Source organism: Tauraco erythrolophus, chromosome 1 (genome assembly GCF_009769465.1).
Source record: "Tauraco erythrolophus isolate bTauEry1 chromosome 1, bTauEry1.pri, whole genome shotgun sequence".
Classification (NCBI taxonomy): Eukaryota; Metazoa; Chordata; class Aves; order Musophagiformes; family Musophagidae; genus Tauraco; species Tauraco erythrolophus.
In genome coordinates, this window is record NC_141465.1 from 58,453,417 (window position 1) to 58,479,317 (window position 25,901).

The following is a 25,901-nucleotide window of genomic DNA, read 5'->3' on the forward strand; positions in this document are numbered from 1 at the left end:
TCTGGCAAGCCTTTGTCCAAGCACCTTCTTCCCTTTCTCGGTTAGGTGCACGCCATCTGCCCCTAGCAACCCAGGCTTCTCAAAATTTACCCCATGGTCAAAATACCCAAAGCCCTGGCTGTAGCACCAGTCCCTGAGCCATGAGTTAACCTGCCAGATACGTTTGGCCCTTGCAGGTCCCTGCCCCTCGACTGGAAGCACTGATGAGAACACTATCTGTGCCCCAGAGTCCTTGACTGCTGCACCCAGGGCCCTGAAGTCCCTTTTGATGTTTTTCAGATTGCTGACAGCTGTATCATTGGTACCCACATGAAACACCAGTAGTGGGTAATAGTCTGTGGGCCGTATGAGGCTAGGTAATCTCTTGGTAACATCCCTGATACGAGCACCCGGGAGACAGCATACCTCCCGAGACAGCGCATCGGGTCGGCAGATGGGTGCCTCCGTACCTTTTAGGAGGGAGTCACCCACTACCACCACGCGCCTCTTTTTCTTGGTGGCGCTAGTTACCACCCTTGTTGGTTGAGCTGCCTCGTCTTTCTCCAGTACCTCCCCCGAGGTGTTAGGTTTTACTTCTTCGGTCTGCAGAGTGGCAAAGCGGTTCTGCAGGGGTATCATGGGGTTCTGGGGAAGCTGCTGCTTCTTCCTGCTGCGCCTGCTGCGCCGTACAACTTCCCATTTGTCGGCATCTTCTGCCTTCTTACTTACCTTATGTGTCAGTGGAGGGGTTTCTGGTTGGTGCACTGGTTGCTGCGGTTCGGGTGCAGACTGCGCCTGGAACCAAGCATCCAGCTCCCTTTCAGCCTCCCTGATGTCCCTCAGCCTCCTGACAGCCTCTTGCAGTTCAGCCACCTGCCGCAGGAGCTCCTCCACCTGGATGCACCTTCTGCAGTCAGGGCTGGTGCCTGCCCCAGAAGTAGGATCCAGGCACTGCCTGCAGCCCAGGGTCTGCACCGCCGCCTCTCCCCTTGGCTGTTCCGTCTGCACGGAGACATCGACTGCCGCAGGGGGAGCCGGTGCAGACCTCGCGGCCGAAGCTGCAGCCCTTGCTCTAAGGCGGGTGTTGGCCATGTTATCCTGAGAACCAGGAACAGCAAACGTCCCGGGTCGGCGCCCTCCCTGCGCGAACTGCCGCGCAAACTGCCGCGCAAACTGCCGCGCCCCTAGTTCTGCCGCGCCACGCCCCTGTTTGCCCGCTCCTGGTCGCAGCGCTCCGGGTCGCTGCGCTCCTCAGGGCCAAATATATATAATATAATCAAATCAAATATAATCAGTTTGCTGTGAAGAAGTCCTTGCATTAATGACAAGTTGGTCCTTATATGTTGCAGAATTGACCTGACTGAGGAAGATAAGTTAAGCAGAAATGACCTTCTCTCCTTTTTGCACTGGAAAAATCTCTACTCCTGTAGATCACTTATTCTTGAAGGTGTCAGGAAGAATAAACATGTCAGAGTGTCTCATAACAACAAGAAAAGCTGCAGGAACAGCAAAAGCAGTAGATCTAAACAGTGTTTTGGCTTGCCAATGTATAGCCATAATGACAAATACTGAGAAGGCAATTTTAGTAAGATGTGTACACCTTATCTCCTGTCTTCCAGGCAACTTTCTAACATCTTTCTAAATTACTAAAGAGCAATAATATATTCTAATACTGTGACAAGTCTTATCAAGCCAGTACAATGTAACACCATTTTCTATTTTCAGTCATGTTGACCTGCAGTAAACCAGATCCAATGACTAAATACTGATAGCTAAATGTACTCATTCCAGTGTCACCCTGTAAATAAAGCAACACTTTTTTCACATTTGGCATGAACATTAAGTTGAATCTATATATTGAACATCTACACAAGCTATATATATCATTCTATTGTGTACAATATAAAACTCATTGAAACTAATTTTCTCAAAGTTACTTATGTTGTAGAAATAATATTTATATTAAAACAACAAACTTTAATTTCTGAGTACCAAAATTCTAGCTTTGCATTTTGCAACATTCAAAATAAATGGTATTATAAAGCCTATCATCAATAGCATCAAAAACACAGAAATTCTCTTTTCTCCATCTGGAAGTACTTGAAAAATAAATAAATACAGGCAGTGAGTCTTGACACAGTTAGTCATGGATATCATAAGTCATTGAGGTTGACTTGGGCTATAAACTGTCAGCTCCCATGGCGTATCTTGTCACAACAGAGAGCACTTTTCAAATATTATTAGAGATTGAAAATTATCTTATTCCTTTCTTACAGTTGACACAGATATAGTCATGTGGAAGATAGGAAATCTTATCATTTTTAATTTGAGTCTGGAAAATATTTCTCTAGTATATACTTCTATGCATTTTGTAAACTAAAACATTCTATATCTATAGGGAAGAAGTTAAAAAGAAGATTTACAGAGCAAGATACAGCTAAAAAATCAGAATTTCCACAAAACCAGAAAGAAATCTGTCACTACTTTGAGAAATCTTGCTGCTTTCAAATAACAAACTACAGGAAAAAAAACAACAAAACAAACATTGAAAATAACAAAAGTAATGCCCCTTTTAAAAGAACAGTAGTTTCGCTCCTCAAGCATTCAGAAGACAGAAAATGCCAGCTTTAAGACTGATATTTTCTGTGTGCATGATAATAACTTTGCTTGGTGTCAGAGATAACTCAGTGATGTCAAGAGGGAAAACATCCAATTCTTCTTACCTTCTAGCCCAGACACCTGAAACAAGAATATGTCTTTCTTCTGCCATATCTTTATCACATTTGCTGTCTTTATTTTGCAGTGAATGAGGAATACTTCCGGGTGAACAGTTCCTTCTAATTTTATTAAAACTTTATCTTAAAAAGAAATTGCAATCAGGATTAGTTAAAACATAATTTTATAGGTTTCGTATTTCTGAATAAGCACCTAATATTTATTTTTAAAAATACTGCAAAATACTTTGCACATGAAGACAGAAAATTATCACCAGGGCTCAGTCTTAAGGCTGTACGATTTGTATTCATCAAATCGGCTAAGAGAATGGCTAGTAATAGAAGCAATTTTTATTGACTTACCAGCCTTAGAAGGTGTTACCATTCATTTTTTTAACAGGTTTATTACCTGTTTGCTAGTGGAATAGCAATAAACATCAGTCTCTACAGAGGAAGAAGCTAGGACAAACAGAGCACAGATGAGGACTGAGGATCGGCCCAGGTTCATTCTCAAAGACTGAGTATTTCTTCTCGTTTGAACGAAACAACATGAAGTTTTAGGTGTGAGTCGCTTGTTCTTTTTTCATGTTGTTACAGTTCTGTTCACAGTAAAAACCTTGCTCTGATGCCAGAGTGACTTTCATAAAAACACGTAATATCAAATCAAACCGGTTTCTTTCTACTACAAAGTAACAGAGGAGAAATAATAGTTGCCATAGACCTTGGCTTATATAAGGCTTTGACACTGTACTGCATAGAATTCCAGTAACCAGACTAAGGAATATTAAGATGAAAAAAAGCAGTTGCCAAAGTCATGGGAAAATTCTACCTTGGAATTCATTAACAGATTCAGGTACATTATGTAAAGGACTGAGTAATGCTCTACAGACATCAGTCCTAAGGGAGCGGTACTATCAGATATTTTCTTTAATGATCTAAATGATCAAATAGAAAATGTGCTGATTACATTTGAAGACACCAATAAGCTGATAGTGTACACTGAGAAACAGGATTAGAGTTCGACAGGATTCTGATACACAGGGAAATGCTATAAAAAAGAAAAAGTACTGTTTAATAAGGGCAAATGCCAGACCGTGAACTTGGGTAAGAACAATGTAACTGCACAAATATAGGAAAAGGAACAAAGGGCTAAGTTAGAGCTCTGCGGGAGTATATTTAGAATTCTTGTGAATCATAGCTTCAATAGGAATCAAAAGGATTGTGTAAAGGCAAACTCCATATGATTAATCACCCACAATGATTAATCAACTGGCATAGCTAACAAGACATTTGAAGTAATCCTGCTCGTTTCAGCACCGACCTCTGCTGAAGTACAGCAACATTGAACATTGAGCAATGAAATTCAAAGACGATAGGAGTTACTTGGTCTGCTTCCAGAGGAAAAAAAGCTCTGGGAACCGAGAATGAAGAGAGGGCTACAAAACAGGTGAAGAGGAAAATTTGGGTGAGCTGGAGTATTTTTCCTTGTTGCCTCATTACTTTCAGGATGAGAACAAAGGCTTCATATTTCAAACTTTGAATGTTGAATTCTCCCGGGGAAAACGAAACTACTCATATGCCAAAGTCCTGTCATGGGGGATTTAAAGACTGTTCTCACTTCTCAGAACCACTGCAAGTGGCAGTGAAAGAGTCTACAATGTGACGAAGTTGCCAATCCCAGTTTTTCACAATTCCCTTCCTCATCCTCTGCCAAAAAAATCAACAATGTTCTTTACTTCACTTCTGTCATGGTTTAGACCGATCCAGCGACTAAACTCCACACAGCCGCTCTCTCACTCCTTCTGCAGTAAAGTGGAGAGGAGAAAAATACAATAAAAGAGCTGAGGGTCGAGACAAGAACAGGGGGAGCACCCACCAACCACGGTCCTGGGCAAAACAGACTCAGCTTTCTTAAAGCAAAACAATTTATTAACAGTTACTTAAAGAATAAAGACATTCAAAACCAGTTACTTGAGAGGATAAAAAGAAACAAAGCCAGATTGCAAAAACAACACCTCCCCTCCCCTCTTTCCTTTTCTTCCCGGCTCTGCCTCCTCCCCCAGTGGTGCAGGGGGACAGGGAATGGGGGAGTGCAGGTCAGTTCATCCCATGCTGTTACTGCCACTCCTTTCTTAAAGGAAGAGGAGTCCTTACACCCCTTTTTTCCCCTGCTCCAGTGGATCCCCTACTTACGAGGAAAATCCACAAACTTCTCCAGCGTGAGTCCTACCCACTGGATGCAATCCTTCCCCATCAAATTGCTCCAGTGTGGGCTTTACCACAGTCTCGAATTCTTAGGGAGTTGTGGCCACTCGCTCCAGCGTGGGTTGTCACACAGACTCCAGATGCCTCTCTACTGTGTCATGCGTCCCATGCTTCATGACTGTCCTCAGGCCCAGGCATCTCTTCTCCAACGTGGGCTTCTCCATGGGCCGCAAGTGGGCCTCTGCTCCACTGAGTCCATCCTGGCTGCAGGGGGCTGCCTGCCGTCTCGCCACTGGTTGCAGGGGAAACTCAGATCCGGCACAACTTGTCCCTTTCCATCTTCACTGACCTGGTGTATGTGTAGCCGCTTGTCTCAGATCTCAGTTCTCTCAGGGTGAACTCAGCCCAGTGGGCACCCCGGGAGCGGGGCTCTCTCCGAGTTCCCCAAGCGGCTCCACCGCCGCCATCCTCAGCGAGTGGCACCGGCCCAGCCTGGGCCGCCGCCCGGCCGGGAGCCGGAGAGCGGGGGCAGCGCTCCCCTCCCCTCTCCTCGCTCCTGGGCAAAGCACCTTTTCCAGTTCCTTTGTCCCGGCTTAAATAGGGCAATTCGCAGACGCGCCGATTGGCTCAAACCCCAAGGGGGATGGGAGTCCGAACTAGGGAGGTCACAGGGAGCAAATCCCCTCTCTTGCCACCAGAACCGCCACCCCCTATCAAGCCATCACAACTTCCTAGCTTTAGAGTCTTTAAGAAACTCTTATTTCACATCTTCAAGCCTTTCACTACTACCACAACACCTAAAAATATCTTTTTTATGTGCTCTCTTGATTCCAGGACTTCTTTGAGTCTTGCATCTTTGGGACTTGGGTCTATGGGTCTTAGAAAATATGACAGATACTTATAATATTGCCAGCAGTGACGGTCCCTGGCTTCTGACCCAGTTCCCATTGAACGGGTACTCACTGCTCAAAGCTATTATTTCAAGCTTATCCTGAACTCAAGCATTATGTCTGGATTGCATTCATTTTGCAAAACAGCCAGAGCTAATTTCTTTGTCTTAAAGGAAAGAAACAGAAAGGCAGAGAACAATTAAAAACTTCAGCTCCTTCTTCATGCTAGTTGCCTTCATTTTGTAAACTGTATTCAATGCTCTCTGAAGCCTCCAGAAGTGTGAGATACTCATTTAATCGGCAGAGTGCTGTGTCGCAAAATCACACTTGCCTGGTTGGAAAGAGAGAGGACACATCCTGATCCCTTGCTTGTCATGCCACAGTTTCTAGCTAAACAGTTATCCTTCAGAAGAGTCCACCATAGCAGAGGTGGTTTCTATGGCATGGACACACACCTGGGAAGCACCATGTTGATTTCTTAGCATACAGACGAGGAGTTAGTAGGCTGTGCAGTTTTCAGTGGCTAGTGTTACACAAACTGCATCGTTCTGTTGTTCTGGTGCCTTGATTGTCCAGATCAAGGACCTGACAGGAGGATTCATGGTCCAGGTTTCCTCCTCCAGATAAGCGAGGTGTGGGCTGAGAAGGGATGGGGCTAGTTTGATCTTGTCCTGACGTAGCCTTGGTATCTGGCCAGAGTTGGCACCTGGGCCCAGGGGCCGGGAGTGTTCACAGCTTCCACAGTATAGACACAACCACTAACACCTGAGTTTACCTAGAAATAAATCATGAAGTTGACAGGAAAATCTGGGCATGTAAACATCACTTTGGGCATCCAGTGTTCAGACACTACCAAAATTGCCATCCAGTTGCAAGGTACTCTAAAAAAAGTCTTAAGTGCCTCAACAACTAAATGCCCAAGGAATAACATCCTTTACTGCTACACTTCTATTCCTTGGGATGGATAAGGACTGATACACCAGGGGCAGGGAAGGGGTAGAGAGGATGAAGGGTGTGCAGTTCCGCTATGACAGTTACAGTATGATGCACTCCCGTTTGCTTTCTAACAGAAAGAGCATGTATGTGCTTGTTTCATTCATATAAAGGCTATCTCTGCCTCACATGAATGCTAAGCACCTATATCTCCCAACTTTTTGCTCCTATGACAATTCTAAGTGGTCAAGAGTGGCAAATAAGTATGATCACTTTATATGTCACTTAGTTTCTTCCTCAGTGTTTCAGTTATCCTTTTTTCTCTTCATTTTTCCACTGTGGCTCTTAAGAGACTCAGCTTCCTCTTTTTAACCAGTTATCAGTTGTGCTGGTTTTGGCTGGGGTAGAGTTAATTTTCTTCACAGTAGCTACTGTCTTTTGTATTTGCGCTGAAAACAGCATTGATAATACAGAGATGTTTTAGTTATTGCTGAGCAGTGCTAACACAGAGTCAAGGCCTTTTCTGCTTCTCACCTCACCAGCGAGGAGGCTGGGGGTGCACAAAGAGTTGGGAGGGGACACAGCTGGGACAGCTGACCCTGACTCACCAAAGGGATATTCTATACCATACGACATCATGCTCAGTAACAAAAGCTGAGGGAAGAAGGAAGAGGGAGCATTTGGAGTGATGATGTTTGTGTTCCCAAGTAGCTGTTAGACATGATGGAGCCCTGCTTTCCTGGAGAAGACTGAACACCTGCCTGGTGATGGGAAGCGATGAATGAATTCCTTGCTTTGCTTTGATTGCATGCACAGCTTTTACTTCACCTATTTGTCCTGGTTTTGACCTGGACAGAGTTAGTTTTTCTTTTCAGTAGCTAGAATAGTGCTGTGGTTTTGATTTAGTATGGGATATGCTGTGAGAAGAATGTTGATAACACTCTGATGTTTATAAATAGTTGGTGCTGAGACATGAAAGACGTTTCAGTTTACCAGTGTGCAGGTACACAGCAGGCTGGGGGAGGGAGCATGGCTGGAACAAAAGATTTGCAACTGCTAATTTACAATTTGAGCTGACACTTGGGATAGAGGACCAAATTGGCCAATTGAATATTCCATATCATGCAATGCAATGCCCAGTTTGACAGAGAAGTTTGGATTCTCTCTAGGATTTCTTGGACTCTTAGGTTCTATCTCTCTCACTGTCTTTTTGGATCTTTCATTTTGGGACTCTTGCTCTTCCAGGATTGCAGTTTCGTGACTTACCTGTTTTGAGATCGCTTGCCGGGACAGAATAAGCGTTGGTCACTGGGTAGTGAGCAGTGCATCACTTGTTTGTATATATTATTACAATTTTTATTATTATTTTAATAATTATTACTTTAAATTTTGTTTTATTTCAATTATTACATTGTTCTTATCTCAACCCATGAGTCTTCTCTTTTCCCCTTTAATTCTCTTCCCCAGTCTCCAGGTGAGTGAGTGGCTGTGTGGCGTTTAGTTGCTGGCTAGGTTAAACCATGACACTATTGAATTGTCTTTAAATCAATGCACAAGTTTCTCACTTTTACTCTTCTGATTCTCTACCCTATCCCACCATGGGGGAGTGAGCAAGTGACTGTGTGGTCCTTAGTTGCTGGCTGGGATTAAACCATGACAGTCCTTTTTTTTGCCCAACACGGGTCACGAAGGTTTGAGATAACAACAGACGTGCCTAGAACATGTTAAAACATATTTGTTATAAGCATTCATTATATTAGATTAATAGTTGCTGGTCACAATGTTGATTTATTTGCTGTCAGAGTTGTTGTGCTTGCTCTCAGAGTCATGTTATGTAACACTTTACTTGCTGTGTATGTTCCCTGTTGTGCTGTTTATCATCTCTGAGGGCTGGATTAAGGTTATCATTTTGTTATACTGTGTAACGCTGGCTTATGATTTGATAAAATTACTGGTCATGAGACTAACCTAGTATTCACACTCAGCATGGCCTCCATCTCCATACTTTGGGAACCATGTCTCAGAAATTATTAATAATTACACTCTTTATCTTTTCTCCTTTGAGAACCAATTTGTGGAGGAGACAAAGGGGAACACTTTCCTCCCCTCCTTCACCTTCCCCTTTTCCTCTGAGCTAGTTACAATAGCTCTTGAGAATTTTGAATACCCTTGGGATGTTCACATCAGCACATTCTTATTGCTATGTCTCCTGAATGTGTTTCAAGTCTTGTTTAAGGTTAAACAACTATTTAAGAACACCATCCAGAGATCTGTCCTGAGGCTGGATAGTTATGAGTGGCAGTGTGTGTGGGATAGTATAGGCAAGTACCTAGGACAGTGGGCACCTACAATATTTTGGAATTTTACCCCTGAACAAGTGCAGAATCCTGAAAGTCTAGTAAAATATTTGGGAAAAGTATGATGTCACCCTGGCAATTCCAGACACAAATCACTGCAACATGTTGGGGCCTTGACCATGCGTATCAAGCCCTGTTCAACACTATTCAGTAACTCCACGGAGAAGTGAAGGTCCCTGGATCTGATGACAAAACAACAGACACTGTGGCTACTCCAACTCCTGTGACAGGCACTGCAGATTAACCAGAGAACCAACACTTGCCGGTATCAGTCTCTCTTGTACACAAGAAGAAACATTGGATGAGAAAATCGACACATTTACTAAAAGTAGATGAATCAGGGCAATCATGAGAACAGGAGGAGGAAGAGGAAGAACCTATAAAGAAGGTGAAAACCACCTGATCCCTATCCTTGAGTGAGCTGCAAGATATAAGAAAAGATTTCAGCCATTGTCTAGGTGAGTACGTTGTTGTCTGGCTGCTCCAATGCTGGGATAATGGGACAAGTAGTCTCAAATTAGAGGGAAGAGAAGCCAAGTAGCTAGGATGCCTTTCTAGGGAAGGGGGCATTGACAAAGCGATTGGAAAAGGGGAGCAATGGAGAGAGGTATTCGGTACCTGAAGGAATTAGCTGTGCTGGAGGTGATTTATGATGACCTAGACAATGAGCAGCCGTCCAAAGATCCAGATGAAGTCAAATGCATGTGACTCACATGAAGGAAGCCTGTACAGAGTGCACCATTGTCAAATGCCAACTCATTGGCAGTACTGACCTGGAAAGACGGAGAGGAACAAACGGTGGATGAACTGGCTGGCCAACTCCAACAATGCAAAGAGAGTCTCTCTTCCTCCCTACGGACCTGCATCTCGGCTGTAGAGAAACGGTCCCCGGAGTTCTAACAATTCAAAGAGGATATGCCTTACTCCTCCCCTGTAGGGACCAGTATCTCAGCTATCAGGAGTGAAGGTTCCTCTGCTCAAGAGAGAGGATATAGTGGGTACATACTATGAGACACCCTGTGGTTTTGCCTGTGTGACCATGGAGAGGACACAAAGAAGTGGGATGGAAAACCTACCTCAACTCTAGAGGCATGGGCATGTGAGTTGCAAGGAAAAACAATCACAAGGGGGGCAGTGGTTAATGAGGAGGTATTGGATAGTGTGGGACCTGAGCATGACATAAATGGTGTGGAGAAAGGGGTGGAGAACGTGCTGGATTTGACTGGGGTACAGTTAATTTTCTTCATTCATAGTAGCTAGTATGGGGCTATGTTTTGGATTTATGCTGGAAGCAGTGTTGATATGACAGGGATGTTTTAGTTATTGTTGAGCAGTGCTTGCACAGAGTCAAGGCCTTTTCTGCTACTCACTCCACCCCAACAGTGAGCAGGCTGGGAGTGCACAAGGAGTTGGGAGGGGACACAGCTGGAACAGCTGACCCCAACTGACCAAAGGGATTTTCTATACCATATGACATCATGCTCAGCAACAAAAGCCGAGGGAAGAAGGAAGAGGGGAACATTTGGAGTGATGATGTCTTTCCAAGTAATCGTTACACATGATGGAGCCCCGCTTTCCTGGAGATGGCTGAACACCTGTCTAGTGATGGGATGCAGTGAATGAATTCCTTGTTTTGCTTTGCTTGTGTGTTGTGGTTTTTGCTTTGCTTGTTAAGCTGTCTGTCTCAGCTCATGAGTTTTCTTTCATTCTTCTGATTCTCTCCTCCATCCCACCAGAGGGGAGGAGTGAGCAGCGACTGTGTGATGCTTAGTTGTTAACTGGTTTAACAATGATGTCAGCATAACCATTATTCAGGTATACTTAATTAAGAAGTCACATCAAATCCCTTCACCAGTGAATAGCTGCCATGTCCTAACTCACATTTTCCCATGACAACAATCTTTCTACAGTGCTTGCCTTTCTATCGTCTCCGGAGTGATCCAAGCTGCTTTCCAAAACTCTGGATTTTCATGTTTTCCTGGTAATTTCTTGGCCCAAGGTTTTAAAGAAACTCATCTGACACATGTTTGCATTCTGTCTTTGTCACTTGCAGCATATTATTCTACATTGTGAAAAAAGTGGAATAGATCCAGCACTTGGCATCTATTAAGCATCTGTATTCCAACTAACAATTAATTAGGATTAAGTGTTCTTTAAAGTATATCTTGTTGCCGAAGAAAATAATTACCAACTATTCATCACATACTTCTTTCAGATATTTAAGCACTAAATGTATGTTTTTCCAAATGATCTTAGGAGACTTGTGAAATATTTAAATTGCATTATACTCTAAGATCAATTCAGAAATGTCCAAGTTTCTCATAGGAAAACTAATGTTTTACTGCAACGCTTCTGTTGCTCTACTGGTAGTGTTAAAAACACAACCTTTTCCTCACAGCACTCCAAAATGTAGTTTACTGCTACATAGCAAGAAAAGCAAGTTATATCAATATAAAATCTTTGTAGATTGTAGAACTACACTCCCATGTCAGTGAATGGAGAAGAGCACAATGTGGGATGCTTTTGCTGGAAGAAGAGAGTGATGACCAGGATTTCTTGCAACCAATGTCATCTAAGACACTTGTCAGTGGAGTGGGTTGTCAGGTGGGGCTACGGACCTTTTGGTTTCTACATAATGGTTCATAGATGTGTGCCCAATGCTGTCATGCTGGTGAGAAAGGATGTATAAAAAGAGTGCTCCTTCCCCATCACATACTTTGAGAGGAACTCTTCTGCACATTGGCAGCTTATGTCTTTCGAACGACCTAGATAGGAAGTTCTCTCCAGTTTCACATCAAAAGATCAATCATAATCTTTCTGGGAAATCAGTGATGAAGCTCAGTCTCTCTGGTTAGGCCTCCGGGTCTAGGAACATACTATATTTCAAAATTCAATGTAATGAACCTAAGCATTAGCATTTTATAACTTGTAATAATCCATTCTAAATCTGAAGGATAATTAAACTAAACATACCAAACTTGCCTGCAACTAGAACTGGTTGTATGTCATTTGAACAGATAAATTGCAAAAGTTTATTTGCATATCCAGATAAATTAACACCCACAAAAATATTCAATAATAAATAAAGTAAGCTTAGTTTTTGAGTACTGGAACTCACGTATCAGAATAAAAAAAATGCAAATAATAATTATGCAAAACTTATTTTAACTCCACAAGAAGACTTATAAAATACCAAATCTGAAATACCAGAAAAATAACAAAATACTGCTGGGTATAGTGTGCATATTTTGTCAATTGCTGATATCAGAAGCACATGTAGTAGTATCTTTTCTGATTCTTTAGGTACAATGTGTTTAGAATAGAATAGAATAGAATAGAATAGAATAGAATAGAATAGAATAGAATAGAATAGAATATTATTTCAGTTGAAAGGGACCTACAATGATCATCTTGTCCAACTGCCTGGCCAATTCAGGGCCGATCAAAAGTTAAAGTGTGTTATTAGGGGCATTGTCCAAAAGCCTCTTAAACACTGACAGGCTTTGGGCATAGACCACCTCTCGGGAAGCCGTCTTTGACAACCCTCTTGGTAAAGAAATGCTTCCTAGTGTCCAGTCTAAACCTCCTCAGATGCAACCTTCCCCAGGGAGAAGAGCTTAGCATCTTCATCTCCACTTCCCTCCTCAGGAAGGTGTAGAAAGCAATGAGATCGCCCCTCAGCCTCTTTTTCTCCAAATTAAATAAACTCAAAGTCCTCAGCTGCTCCTCACAGGACAATCCTTCCAGCCCTTTAACCAGCTTTGTTGCCCTCCTCTGGACACCTTCAAGGACCTTCACATCCTTCTTAAATTGTGGGTCTCAGAACTACACACAGCACTCGAGGTGAGGCTGCACTAATACTGAATACAGCGGGAGAATCACCTCTTTTGACCAGCTGGTTATGCTGTGTTTGATGCACCCCAGGGTGCGGTTTGCCCCTTTGGCTGCCAGGGCACACTGCTGACTCACATTGAGCCTTTTGTTGACCAGCACCCCAGATCCCTTTCTTCAGGGTTGCTCTTCAGCCACATGTCTCTCAATTTATACTTGTGTCTGGCATTACTCTGTCCTAGGTGCAGAATCTAGCATTTTGGCTTGTTAAATTTCATCCCATTAATCAAAGCCCAATGCTCCAATCAGTCTAGATCCCTCTGCAAGGCATCTTATCCCTTAAAAGAATCAACAGCACTTCCCAGTTTGGTATCGCCAGCCTATCATCAGCTCTGCTGTACTCAAAGCATTGATTCAAAATCTTTTTTTTTTTTTTCATCATGTATAAAAGTTCATCCTTCCCTCAAAACAAATGTTTTATATGTTCAGAATTATTTTACTAGTCCTGTAGATTGTCCACTCACTTATAAATGCAAATAAGTCCTCTAGGGAATGACCACCTGTTTCAGCCTTTTCTTCTCCATAATGAAATTAGAGTGAAATGGTTTTAACAGTGAAATTGTAATAACCAAGTGATTTCAACTTATTCTGTTTAAAAAAAAATAAATCTTGAGTCTAAGTTATGCTTAAAGAAAATAATTAAGGAATTTTATTTATTTTTGTAGCATTAAATTTTTAGGAATAAACACACTTCAGACAAGGTCTAATTAGCAGAATAGTATGATAGGTAAATATTGAATGTGACTGCCGTGATCGCTGCTCAGTTGAAGGCAGACCTGTCCTTGCAGATAATTTACACACAGAAATACTACAAGGAGATGGGACACCACTTTGAAATACTATCTAGTACATTATTTGCCACAGTTATCACTATTCTTTAAAGGTTTCATGGTTACTTACTGACACAGATATTTGTGCTTAAGAAGTGTTTGTAACACTTGTTGACTGCTCATTGTGTGCTGCTGCTGGGGGACTCTGACCAGGAGTCATTAAGAAAAGATGGACATTGAAAGTCGGGGGTGAGGGTCCTCTGTCTCCTTTCTAAACATAGATCTCTAAAGAAATAAGCTTCCAAGGAAGTCATGAGCTCAGGCAAATTTCATCCCTCTATTTTACAAGCCTTGATTCCCACAGGACTGCCTCACTAGAAAAAATACTGTGTCTTGTGTGTCGCAAGCCCCATAATGTGTGTAAGAGCATATGAATACATAAAACAAGAATTTTTGAAGTTAATCTCACCCCAAAACAAACACACTTTAATAAAGGTTTCTAATGCCATAGTGTGAGATGGTTTAGCGCTGGTCAGCAGCTCAACTCCACCCAGCCGCTCACCCACTCGCTCACAGTGCGATGGGGGAGAGAATCAGAAGGGCAAAACTGAGAAAACTCGTGGCTTGAGATAAAGACAGTTTAATACATAGAGCAAAAGCTGCACATAAGGCATTCATTAACTACTTCCCATGGGCAGGCAAGTGCTCAGCCATCTGCAGGAAAGCAGGGCTCCATCACACACAATGGCTATTTGGAAAAACAGCTCCCAAAGTCCCCCCTTCCTCTTGCTTTACCCCAAACTTATTGATGAGCACAACGTCATACAGTATGGAATATCCCTTTGGTCAATTGGGGTCAGCTGTCCCAGCTGTGTCCCCTCCCAACTCCTTGTGCACCCCCAGCCTACTCACTGATGCCATGGTGTGAGAAGCAGAAAAGGTCTTGACTCTATGTAAGTGCTGCTTAGCAATAACTAAAACATCCCAGTGTTATCAGCGCTGTTTTGGTCACAAACCCGAAATACAGCACCATACTAGGCTGCTGTGAAGAAAGTTAACTCCATCCCAGCCAGACCCAATACATAGTGATATTCAAACACAAACATGGAGATTTAATCGAAACAGATTAGGCACTGTTCCTTCAAGCGTACATATGTGTTAAATATATTATGCATTAATACATTGTATATGGCAGATATGGATGGCAAACATAATTAAACCAGGTATCTAGGTCATTAACTAATAAAACACTATAATTAATAAAGCATGAGTAATCAAAGTCAAATTATTCATTATGAATTATAAACAGTTAAAGTTTGATTTAACTTTTCTGCATTTTCTTTGATCAGAATGAGATAAGACTTCTGTCAGATGTTCCAAAAAATTCCCATTGCTCAGAAGTGAAGGCTTGATCTAAATATGGAGGACAAATGACAAATTTGAGTCATAAATGACAAATTGAGTTAAATCTAATCTGTATGAAAGTGCCTTTAATCTGACACTTAGGCCTCTAAATTTTCTTTATAATCGACATTTTAGAAAGGAATATTCCAGGTTGTTTCATTTAAGGTTGTTGTGCCCTGTATATTTTGGGCAGAACAGATAGGACAGCCAGTAAGTTCTACTCATGTTTGACACATCCCCGACAATCATAAATTTAGGCAGACCAAAACACTTTGAACTCTGTGGTGTTGACTGAGAGCCAATTCACCAAATGCACAGGTGAAAATAAATGACACGCAGCTTTTTGGTAGATGGCAGAAAAGCAAAGCAGATGGAGGACAGGCTTGTCCTTGGCAACTCAAGTGCAGGACTTAATAGCATTCGAATTGGGAAAGGTCAGTGAACACCCAGGCTGGACTTTAGGCTGTGGTCCAGGACTGGCGCTGCTGGCAGTGGGGACGGACAGGACGTCTCCAGGGGCTGGAGACCATGGTGGGGGCATCTCACCACCTGCAGCTTCCTTGGGGCTGACTGAAAAGCGAGAACAGTAACCATGGCTGAGGGCCACTCCAGCTTGAGCAGCACTTGGCAAGGGCAGATCTATCCTGCTCTTTAGGTACCATAGGTGCCCAGCAAGGTGGTGTCAAAGTTATCTCTTCTGAACTACTGAGGTAACTCACTGAAGTCAATAAACTTGTTGGTGTCTGTGCCAGCAGCAGGAAATACGGCATCCTCCAAGCTCTGGCAAAAAGTCAGTGGCTAGGTTAAAAACTTGAACACTTTGTTCTCCTTTCAAATTATAAGTAAGGATGTACATGCCCCTGTGGACTGTGAGGGAATAGCTGATGTCAAAGCACCATCTTGCTCTGTCTGCCCTTTTCTGTCTATTAGAGATGATAAAGCTGCAAGACTAATACCCTTTCTAATGAGACTGACAAGGGAAAGGCTGGTTATTAGAGGGGAAAAAAAAAAAAAAAGAGAAAAAATTACTTTGGTAATTAATCCATTGTTTCTCAGAGATTCCAGTGGCGTTGCTTACAGTAACTCCTGCAGGGATACTGTATTTGCTTGGTAAAACTAATAGCAATTTCATTAAGCTAACAGCTCCTAATGCTAATAATAATTCTGTTAAATCTTTATGGATATATTTGTCCTTGCCTTACTTTTCCTTTTTCCATTTATTGTGGATACACTTCACGGTCTCTTGTGTCTCAGATTAGTGTGCGGTATTGCCACAAGATCATTGTCGAGTCTTACTGTGCCTTTTTAAAATGTGAAATATCTGCCTCACACTGTCCTCAGGGACTTCAGGAAGAGCAGGAGTAGTCTGTATCTCATTTTAAAATCTATGAAATATGTTTATCTCTTTATATTTTTGTTTATGAAGGCATTTATCTTTAGATGCATTTAAAGAGTTTTAAAATAAGTGAAAAATAGGAGCGAAAATGGGACAGCAATGTCACATTATGACAGAAATGTGACAGAAATGACTTGTCAAGGTCTTTCCAAATGAAAAGTCTACCTTCCTCTTTCAGCCTTCTCTGAGGCAGACTGAAAACAGAAAGCTTTTGTCCAAAATTCAATCCCTCTCCAACTTTGATTGTCTGCTTCTCTGTGCAAGACACTGTGAGCTGCAATGCAGCTAGTAATGCCGTGCTGACTGCTATAGCGGCCTTTTATGTATGTGGTACATGAGGTCTGGCAATTCAGATCCTAGAGGGACACTCATCTGGAATAACTCAAGCAGTCTGGTCATGAAAAAAGAGGAGGAGGAAGACAAAGGTAGCAGCAGCCAGCTGATGCTGATGCTTCTGTGATGCTAACAGTGCAGCATCAGGAAGAGTGGAGAGGCAAACAGAGAGAAATTAAGGGAATAGTGAGACAAAAAATATTAGTTTTCATCATAAGAGGTAAATTATTGACACTAATGCAATTTCTGCCAGTTCCCAGGACTGGAGTTAACCATGTGCATAGAAACATTTGTTTTCCAGGTAGTAGCACAGTCTTGACTGACTTTTCCCCCAAAAAAGGAATATTGGATACAGCACGGGCATTAGCAAAAGTGTAGACATCAAAAGATTGCCTCTTGGATGGATGCTTTCTAGGGTGAACTGGAAGAAAAGTGAATTTTTGTCCAATTAACACTTTACATTTTCAGAACTCTCAAATTGTGGGGAAAAGAGGCAGATCTCCAGTGAGCTCTGCCTGACAACACTGCAAGTGTGTAACACTCAAGTAACGGTTCCCCCAGATTTGTACTGCTTGGTCTCTCATTGCATGCACACAGATATTCAAGTATTCGTTTGACACAGTCGGCCTGAACTAAATAGTTTTACTGCTAGGTATCCAGAAGCTTGTGTGGAAACTGTTGGTGGGCTCTGTCCAAACCCTAATGAACAGGCAGATGATACTCACGTTGCTAAAACGCTTCAACACCAGGAGTCTTCAGGGTTGGTTCACCAAAGAAACTTAAATGTCAGGGTGCCTCTTCATCCTTTGATGTGATTTCCTAGCTGCAGGGGAAGCTGACTAATATCAGGGAAGGTTGAGCAGCCGAAGGAACACTTTGCCAAATCTCTGATTATGGAATCCTCATTCTCCGTAGCTGAATATTTTACAAACACTAAATTTACTCTTCTTTTCCCAAAGAGTTATTGTATCTTTTTTACACAAGTAAATTTTTCCTTACTATCACAGAACCACTTGTGTACTTGAGTTATTTTTTCACTTACTTTGCTGGTGAAAGGTGTAATAACCCGGGACAATTATTTGCTTTCTCAGGAACTGTTAGTGAATTACGTTTGTACTTAATTTCTTTGACTTCGAAAACAAAAGCTTCTGATTTTTGATGTGGGCATATAAGTGAGTCATATGTTAGGTGCGAGGAGCATTTGTGAAGACTGATACAGTGACTGATTTTCTTCAGAGGATTTGATTCGATAAGAAAAATGTTAAACTGAACATGCATGCTGGTAATGCAAAAAAAGTATCACCTTCCTCCATAGGTGGACTAGTTTAGATTCTCATCAGAGATACTGCAGTGATTCAGCACTACACAGATTCTAATTAAATATGTTGGGGAAAAAAAAGGTATTTTGTGTTAAGAATGTATTTTTCAAGGTGTTAAGAATCAGTTTAAAATAATAAATTGCCATTGCACTGGAATGCTTCTTTGAAAAATTTTGCTGCAGCTTAGATTTCACAGACATACACAGCATTTCTATTTGCTGGCTTCGTATTAGATTTGGCAAGAACTACTGCTCTGAAAAATGTTCTTCAGGCAAAATTGTGATGAAAAGATATAACAGATCCATATCTAAAAAGGATGATGATAGGACTGCCAATGAGAACTGTAGTGGCTCAGTGGAGCCATCCTGTGTATGTTTAAATTATACTTATATGACTATATACAAATTTAATCTAAATATCTTTATTTTCTTGAAGCTGCAATGTGCAAACTAAACCTAACAAAGGCAGACCAAGTGTATTTTAAATCTATTTCTGAAAATAAATGGAAATGGACAGCTAAAACATACTCACAGACTTACGTGATGACTCTACCAAATGACAAGATTTTGCCACAAGAAAGTTTTTAAACTGATAGTTCTAGCACTCAGGAAAAACAATGATCCTGTGTGATTTTTAGAGTAGAAAGTCAAGGTAGAAGTGGTGCAGAGACTTGAGGCACGGTTCAGAAAAGAGGAAAAACAGAGACTAGTAGCACATGGCAAGATACGGACATAAACGTAGGGAAGAAGTCAGTGATCGGGCGAAGGGTTGGATCATGAAGCAAAGACAGGAGTCAGGTCTGGTATGGAAAGATAGGTTAGAGTGAAAGTGGAGACAGCCACTAACTAGCCTTGCTGCAAAAAACTTACATGTCTTTCAGCAGACAACCTTCCCTCCACTTGTAGGGAGACCACTCAAGTCCTTCTTTAGGGGTCACCATGGCAATAGCATGGCTTATGGAGAATTATCCAAAGGGATTACTAGTAGCTGTGGCCACACAAACCATATTTGAAATACTCAACACAAGAATAGCTTGAGTGTTGAGAAAGGACATCACCTAGGGACAAACTCTAGGCTCTAAGGAGTAGGAATATGGAGGGATGGGCTTAAATGATCTGATAGAGAAAAAAGGCTTTTTGGCATTCTCCATTCAGACCTATATTTGCTAGTAAATTAGTAAAGATGTTAAATTTGGACTTACCTATTTTTTCCTATCTGGAATCCAAGAATATCTCAAGGCTAGCTTTTCTTTGAAGAAACAGGAAGTATGATAAAGAATCAAAAAACATATACTGTTCCCAAATGAGAAACCAAGAGCTCATTTTACTAGCCACACTCTTTTGGTCAAGGGATAGCCTACAAATTCTCAAAAGAAAAAAAAAGATTTAAAAAGGTGTGAATTATTGCATCTTTGGAAGGAGCAAAAGACAGATTACTGTAAGTATCTATGAAGTATTAAAATTAAACAAACATCAGAACAGAGTGAAAGCAAGCAGATACAAGATCAGGCATATTAACATCTTCTTGGGAAAGGATCATTTCAGATAAAACCAAAACCAGTTGACCGTGCATTGTGTTTAATGTACTAAAGGAATTTTCTGTGTCAAAATAAGAAAGATATTATGTAAGCACTAAAACATCAATTAATGTATTTTTTCCTAATACAAGAAAACTGATTTCCACAATGTTTCACATTACTTTCCCTGAAGAACTTTCACTAGAAAGAAATGGAAATGAATGGTGAACGTTTCACTTGCTTGGAAGTTTGGAGTCTAAAAAGGTCAGAGTCTAGAAAGTGCCCTTTACCATCTACTCTGTTCTGATTAATCATTTACTTTCGAATTGTGTAGCTGGCATTTTACGGAGCATCTTTATAGGTGTAAGAGTATATTAATTTGCGGAGCTGAATTAAGAACAAAAAGAATTTTTTTCAGTTGGATTTTACTTTAAGCCCATTAAATGAACTAAATATAAGTTGCATGTAAAAGTTTCATAAAATTTAAATATTTTCTAAGCACTTAATAAGAACTTGCCAAGATGGCTGTGTTTTGCACAGTCTTGAGTCTCTGCTGTGAGCAGTAGAAGTATTTTCTCTTTGCCTCGGCCTCTAGTTATCATTGTTCTTTGGACAATATTGTTCTAATACTGTGCTGAAATTCCTGAAAGAATTAATTCTCAGCATGGTGGTTAAGAATATGTGTTCCATGACTAATATTTATTTGCAAATCAAATTAGTTACATTCACTATATCTCCAGTTCTACCACCCCTAGTTCTCTAATGGAAATATGATTGCAAGAACCTTATGTCTTACATCTCTGACTGGCAATGTTGATATATGAACAAAGTAACAGTAGTACAACATCAAATAAAACTAAAATAAACCACTCTGAAGATAGGAACTTTTCAATCTGACAAAATAATTTGTCTGCTGTACCTTGATTCCACTCCTGAGGGTATGACTGATGTGGTCATATCATGATAATGTTCTTGTCAAACACCACTACCACCAAACTGTTAATCTTGTAGCTGAAATGATCAGGAGTTTTTACCTCCGAGATGAAAATGATTGTGAAATCTTGCAAATAGACCAAATTTAGTAAAATCACATCAGTCACAAAATATAAAACTGATGTTTGGGCTGCCTTTTATCAGAAAACCTACTGCCATCTTCTTTATTAGGTAAAAAGCTTGAACTGAGATATACTGGCTTAGAAATAATGAAGAGTTGGTTGAGAAAATGTCTATGTTTTTACGAGTTGTGAATACAGTAAAGCTATGAATTTTAGATTTAAAAGACTTTAAAAGAGTTTATAAAGGTGTGGAAGGCAACACAGGCTGAATAACTTATGTTGTGAGCATAAAATGAACACACGTAAACTTGGTGTTCACAATTTTGGACTGGATGCCACTTCGCTTAGTGCCTAAATCCCCTAATCATAGAATCATAGAATGGTTAGGGTTGGAAGGGACCTTAAAGATCATCTAGTTCCAACCCCCCTGCCATGGGCAGAGAAATCCTCCACACACCAAGTTGCCCAAAGCCTCATTCAACCTGGCCTTGAACACTTCCAAGGATGGGACATCTACAACTTCTCTGGGCAACCTGTTCCAGTGCCTCACCACCGTCAATGTAAAAAATTTCTTCCTTATATCTAATCGAAATCTGCCCTCTTTCAGTTGAAATCCATTGCCCCTTGTCCTATCACTTCACACCCTTGTAAAAAGTCCCTCTCCAGCTTTCCTATAGGCCCCCTTTAGGTACTGGAAAGCTGCTATAAGATCACCCCGGAGACTTCTCTTCTCCAGGCTGAACAGCCCCAACTCTCTCAGCCTGTCTTCATAGCAGAGGTGCTCCAGCCCTCGGATCATCTTCGTGGCCCTCCTCTGGACTCGTTCCAGTAGTTCCATGTCCTTCTTGTGTTGGGGACTCCAGAGCTGAACACAGTATTCTAGTAATGTTTGGGCTTTACTTTTAACATGCTATAAGTACATCAAATTCGTGTGAGTTCATCAAATAGGATCTTTCAAGAGAGATTTGTCATTGACACCTTAAGAGTGCCAAATGTTATCTGTACCAATTCAAAGAAATTCATCTACAACAGATGAAAAGTATTGCTTAAAAAGAGAAAATCACTGAAGTAGTCAATCAATTCTGTTTGTAGACCTCCTCAATAGACTGCTTTAGTAGAGCTTGGTTGCACTACTTTCTCTCCATGCCAAAAAGATATTTCAAGCTTGTTATATATTTACTAACCCTATTTACTTACACTTCAACTCTACAGTACTCATCAACATTTGATTTCGGTCCAACTGGGGTCAGTTCAGATCACTGCGGTATGTCTTTCTATAAAGATTCAGGCTAGTAATACAGACTGTGATTTATTTTGTCAACAGCTGGCAGTTACTATTAATGATTCCTGGAAACACCAGTCGTCGTAACTTTGGATTATACCAATAGGTGTGTAGAAAGTGATTAGGGCATCCAGCCAGTTACACTGGAGAAACCTGATATGAAGAATGGATATAGACAGCAGTTGTTGGGATTCGTATTTCCCAGTGATATCATGATTATTGACTTCTTCCATTACCTCAAGTTTGATCAAGAGATTTGGTACCAATGTGAACAGTTGTATTTGAATTGTTGTTGGTTGTTAGGAGTCATCAGTGATTAACAGACTTTAGTTTGTGAATAGATAGAATAGATAGAAAAATTGATACAGGCAACAGTTTTCTGCTAGTAAAAATGTTTGCCTAATTTTGATATTCTGGTAGATAAAGTAACAGATTTTAATGGAGAGACCATATCAGAGTCAAGCTGTCAGGCAGCTACCTGCTTTCTGACACTCCCAAAGTCTGAATTTTCAGTTTCTTTTAATTTTTTAACAATATTATTTCAGACCACCTGTGCTGACAAGTCCCCAGTAGGCCTATCAAACATCACATGTAAGGTGATTTTTGCACTAGCTATTGCAAGTAAGGATCTACCACACAGTAAGTGTCCTCAGAGATGTTTATTAAGACAAAAAGAAGGGTCATCTGGTTTCAAGTTTAGAATACTGTCAACTCATTGCTGAGAAAAGATCATGTTCAACTTGGAAAACCTTCTAAAAGCCAGACATCTTGAGGCAAAGTTGGAGTGTTTGGTGTGGATTTAGAACAAATGTTTTGCTTTTAACTAGGTTCCCACATTACAGATGTTTTCTGGGGAAATAACTGAATTTATTGAGCCATGTCTTGTTCTTTCTGTCTGTCTCTGTCAGGCACTTAACCCAGTACATCAAGCAAGTCTAGAAGACCTGAGGAAGTGACTCAGAATTGCAAGGAAAAAGTAATACTGATGAAAGAATTCCCTAAAGGAATGGAAAGTTCTATTTGGATGAACGACAGTTCATTTTCCATGGGCGCATGGAACAGTCAAGTCCTACCCATTCTGACTATTAACTGTTAATGTCGCTCAGCTGATGAACATGTTGGGAAAAACAACTGCTGGTGGTATTGTATTGTACACAGTTCTGCTTAAAGAAGACCTTAGATATACTGATGGCATTTGCCTTGTTCTCTCAGCATGGTGAATGTCTGAAGCTGACAGTCAACCTAGTCAAGCAAAAAGCAATGTGTAGTGGAGGAGAAATTATGAATCAGAGTGTGGACATATTCTATTTATAACTTTTCTGTTAGAGATACACATTCCAGGAACAGAGATGGACAAATGCTACTTATAAACCCTTTTTCAGTATTTCTGGTGGTCCTATTTCAATGCTCAATTCCCTGACTCAAGAATTAAGTGTTGTCAGAGAGTGAACTGCTGCTTGTGCAGCTTCTTTTTAACAGCTGCTGTCTTGTGCTTTCCATAGTATAACTCATAAAAGCAAAAATGAACTGTAACTTCCAGTCTATTTTCCCAAGATTCAAGATTTGTTCTCAGAAAGAACTTGAACACCAATATATCAGTGCAATATGGTGTTATGAAAATAATATTAAAGTTTGACTGTTTAACTATTCACAGGTTTTTAACTACTAATTTCTCACAAATTAAAAGACAGTACATCAGTCCTCAGAAATATTCCTGAAGTGCTCTGATACTTTAGAGATTTCCAATTTCAAGCTGATAATACTGTTGGTTTGACACACAAAAAAATATTTCTTTGGGCAGAAATAAAATTTCTTGTTCATTTCCAGTTTAGTGTGGTCATTATTCAACGTTTTATAAGAGCTTTTTTTTTTTTTTCTCTTTGAAAGCAGTAACACTTTTCCTTAACTATCTTGAATATTCTAATATGACATATTTTAAAACATCAATAGTGTCTTGACATGTAGAAAACAACGGTGGAAACTTATGAGCTAATTAATCAAAAGGAAAAGGTTGCATGTATGTGACACAGACAGATGACATGGTATCAAACCTGATTCTTTTTCAAATTAGAAATGAATGCACTAGCTGTGTTGCACTTTCAACCAGAGAACGGGAGGGAGAGTAGAGTGGATGAATTTGTGCTCTGCTTTTACCAAAACAATGGCTGTATGAAACCAGATGTTGTCACTGTGTGTGGAAGCATTCATATTGTTTTAACCAGTGAAAACTCTCTTCCACTTACCGTATTTGAAACAAAGAGTTCAAAAACTGTTTGCTAGCGAATTTATAATTGTGAAAACATGAATTATTTGAATTATTGTATTAAAATATTATATAATTACTAGTGTCCTTTAGATATCTTTTCTGAAGGAAACAGATCAAAAATAGACAGAAAGCAGTCAAGGAAGAAGAATACTTCCTTCATAGAAAGCATAATTTTTGAACAGTCAATGTAAAATTGCAATAAGCTTATCTGCAAGTATTACTTCTTCAGCTGTGATCCAGTGCAAAGGCTGTGTAAATCTACAATTGCATTGGAAAACTCCACAGATAAAATAGATTTCCACAGAGAAAGCTTTTTGTTGAGCCTGTGGCTTATTCTCTTTACTTTGATTTAGCACTGGATCTACACCCATTCCTTCTACTGATGACAGAAGCAACTGATGGATGTTGGTGATGATAGCAAGAACCCATTCTCTAATGGATATGAAGGACCTCCCATAAAACCTAAGAATTTGAGCTAAACCCTCTCTAAATTAAGCTATAAGCAAATGTTTATCTTCTGAAAGAGTTTTCATGGAAAAATGAATTAGCCAAATCAAACTTCAGGCTGTTACCTGGTCATCAGTATTCCTGAGGAAAAAACACACAAGTTCATGGGAAGCTTGGATTTCTTTCAAAGTCTCTTAGTTACCAGGACTGGGGCAGATGAAGCCTGTTGTAAAACGTTCCAGGGCCCATGGCCACACAGAGATTTCATATCCATACAGTGAATCCTTGTTGCTGGCATCCTTTGGGCTAACGCAAGAGCAGCAAGCTATTTGCAGCCCTGATTCTCTATTGTTAGTGTTTGTCTGTTCTCCCTACGGGCCCTGCCTTTGGTTTAGGGCACCCGCACTTGTTGGCAATGGCTGCTGAGTCAACACAAAGCTGAGCTTGTGCTTTTCCAGCTAGGAAGTTAGGGAAAAAGCTTGTCCATTTACGCAGTTTTTTGCTTTCTGCCCCGAACACAGAAGAAATCGACTCTCAGTTAACACCCCTTTTCTGGAAAAACACATCCCCTAACAGCATATCCAGAGCCAATCCTCAATCTCACACCACCAAGTCCAGTATCTGTATTGCTGGAGCCGAATACAGCCTGCACAAGGTGTAGTGAGAGACATCACTATCATCCTTGGGAACACCCAGTACTTTCTGCATATTGTTCCTTGATGTGTTCATCTGACTAAACTTTGGTTGACTCCCTCATGAGATTGCCAAGTGCAATGGTTATTCTCAGCTACACTCATAAAACCAATAGAACAAAAGTAGCTGGAGCAATTTAAAAAAGGGAAACAGTCTAGACCAATATTTCTGGGTTCACTTCTACTATAATAACTTTCCTCTGTTCCAAACAATAAATGTAACTTTCTGCTGCAGACAGAAGAATTCCAGCAGAACTGAAGTGTATTCTGTAAAATCAATATTAATAATTTTCAAATTGTTTGCTCGTTGACTTTCCGAGGACAAGAAGAAATCCTCAGGGCAACTTATCCACAGCACAAACAAAATGTTCAACAACAAGAAAATATGTCTGGCATTTTTTTGCCTCTTACATTTCTCATTTAACCTTTAGAATACATTCACATAAAGGACA

At 40.7% G+C, this 25,901-nt stretch overlaps 1 pseudogene; it reads left to right on the forward strand.

Moving 5' to 3' along the window:
• The first annotated feature begins 6,793 nt into the window (after nt 1-6,793).
• Nucleotides 6,794-9,786, forward strand: LOC147529407 (uncharacterized; annotated as a pseudogene).
• The last annotated feature ends 16,115 nt before the right edge of the window (nt 9,787-25,901 follow it).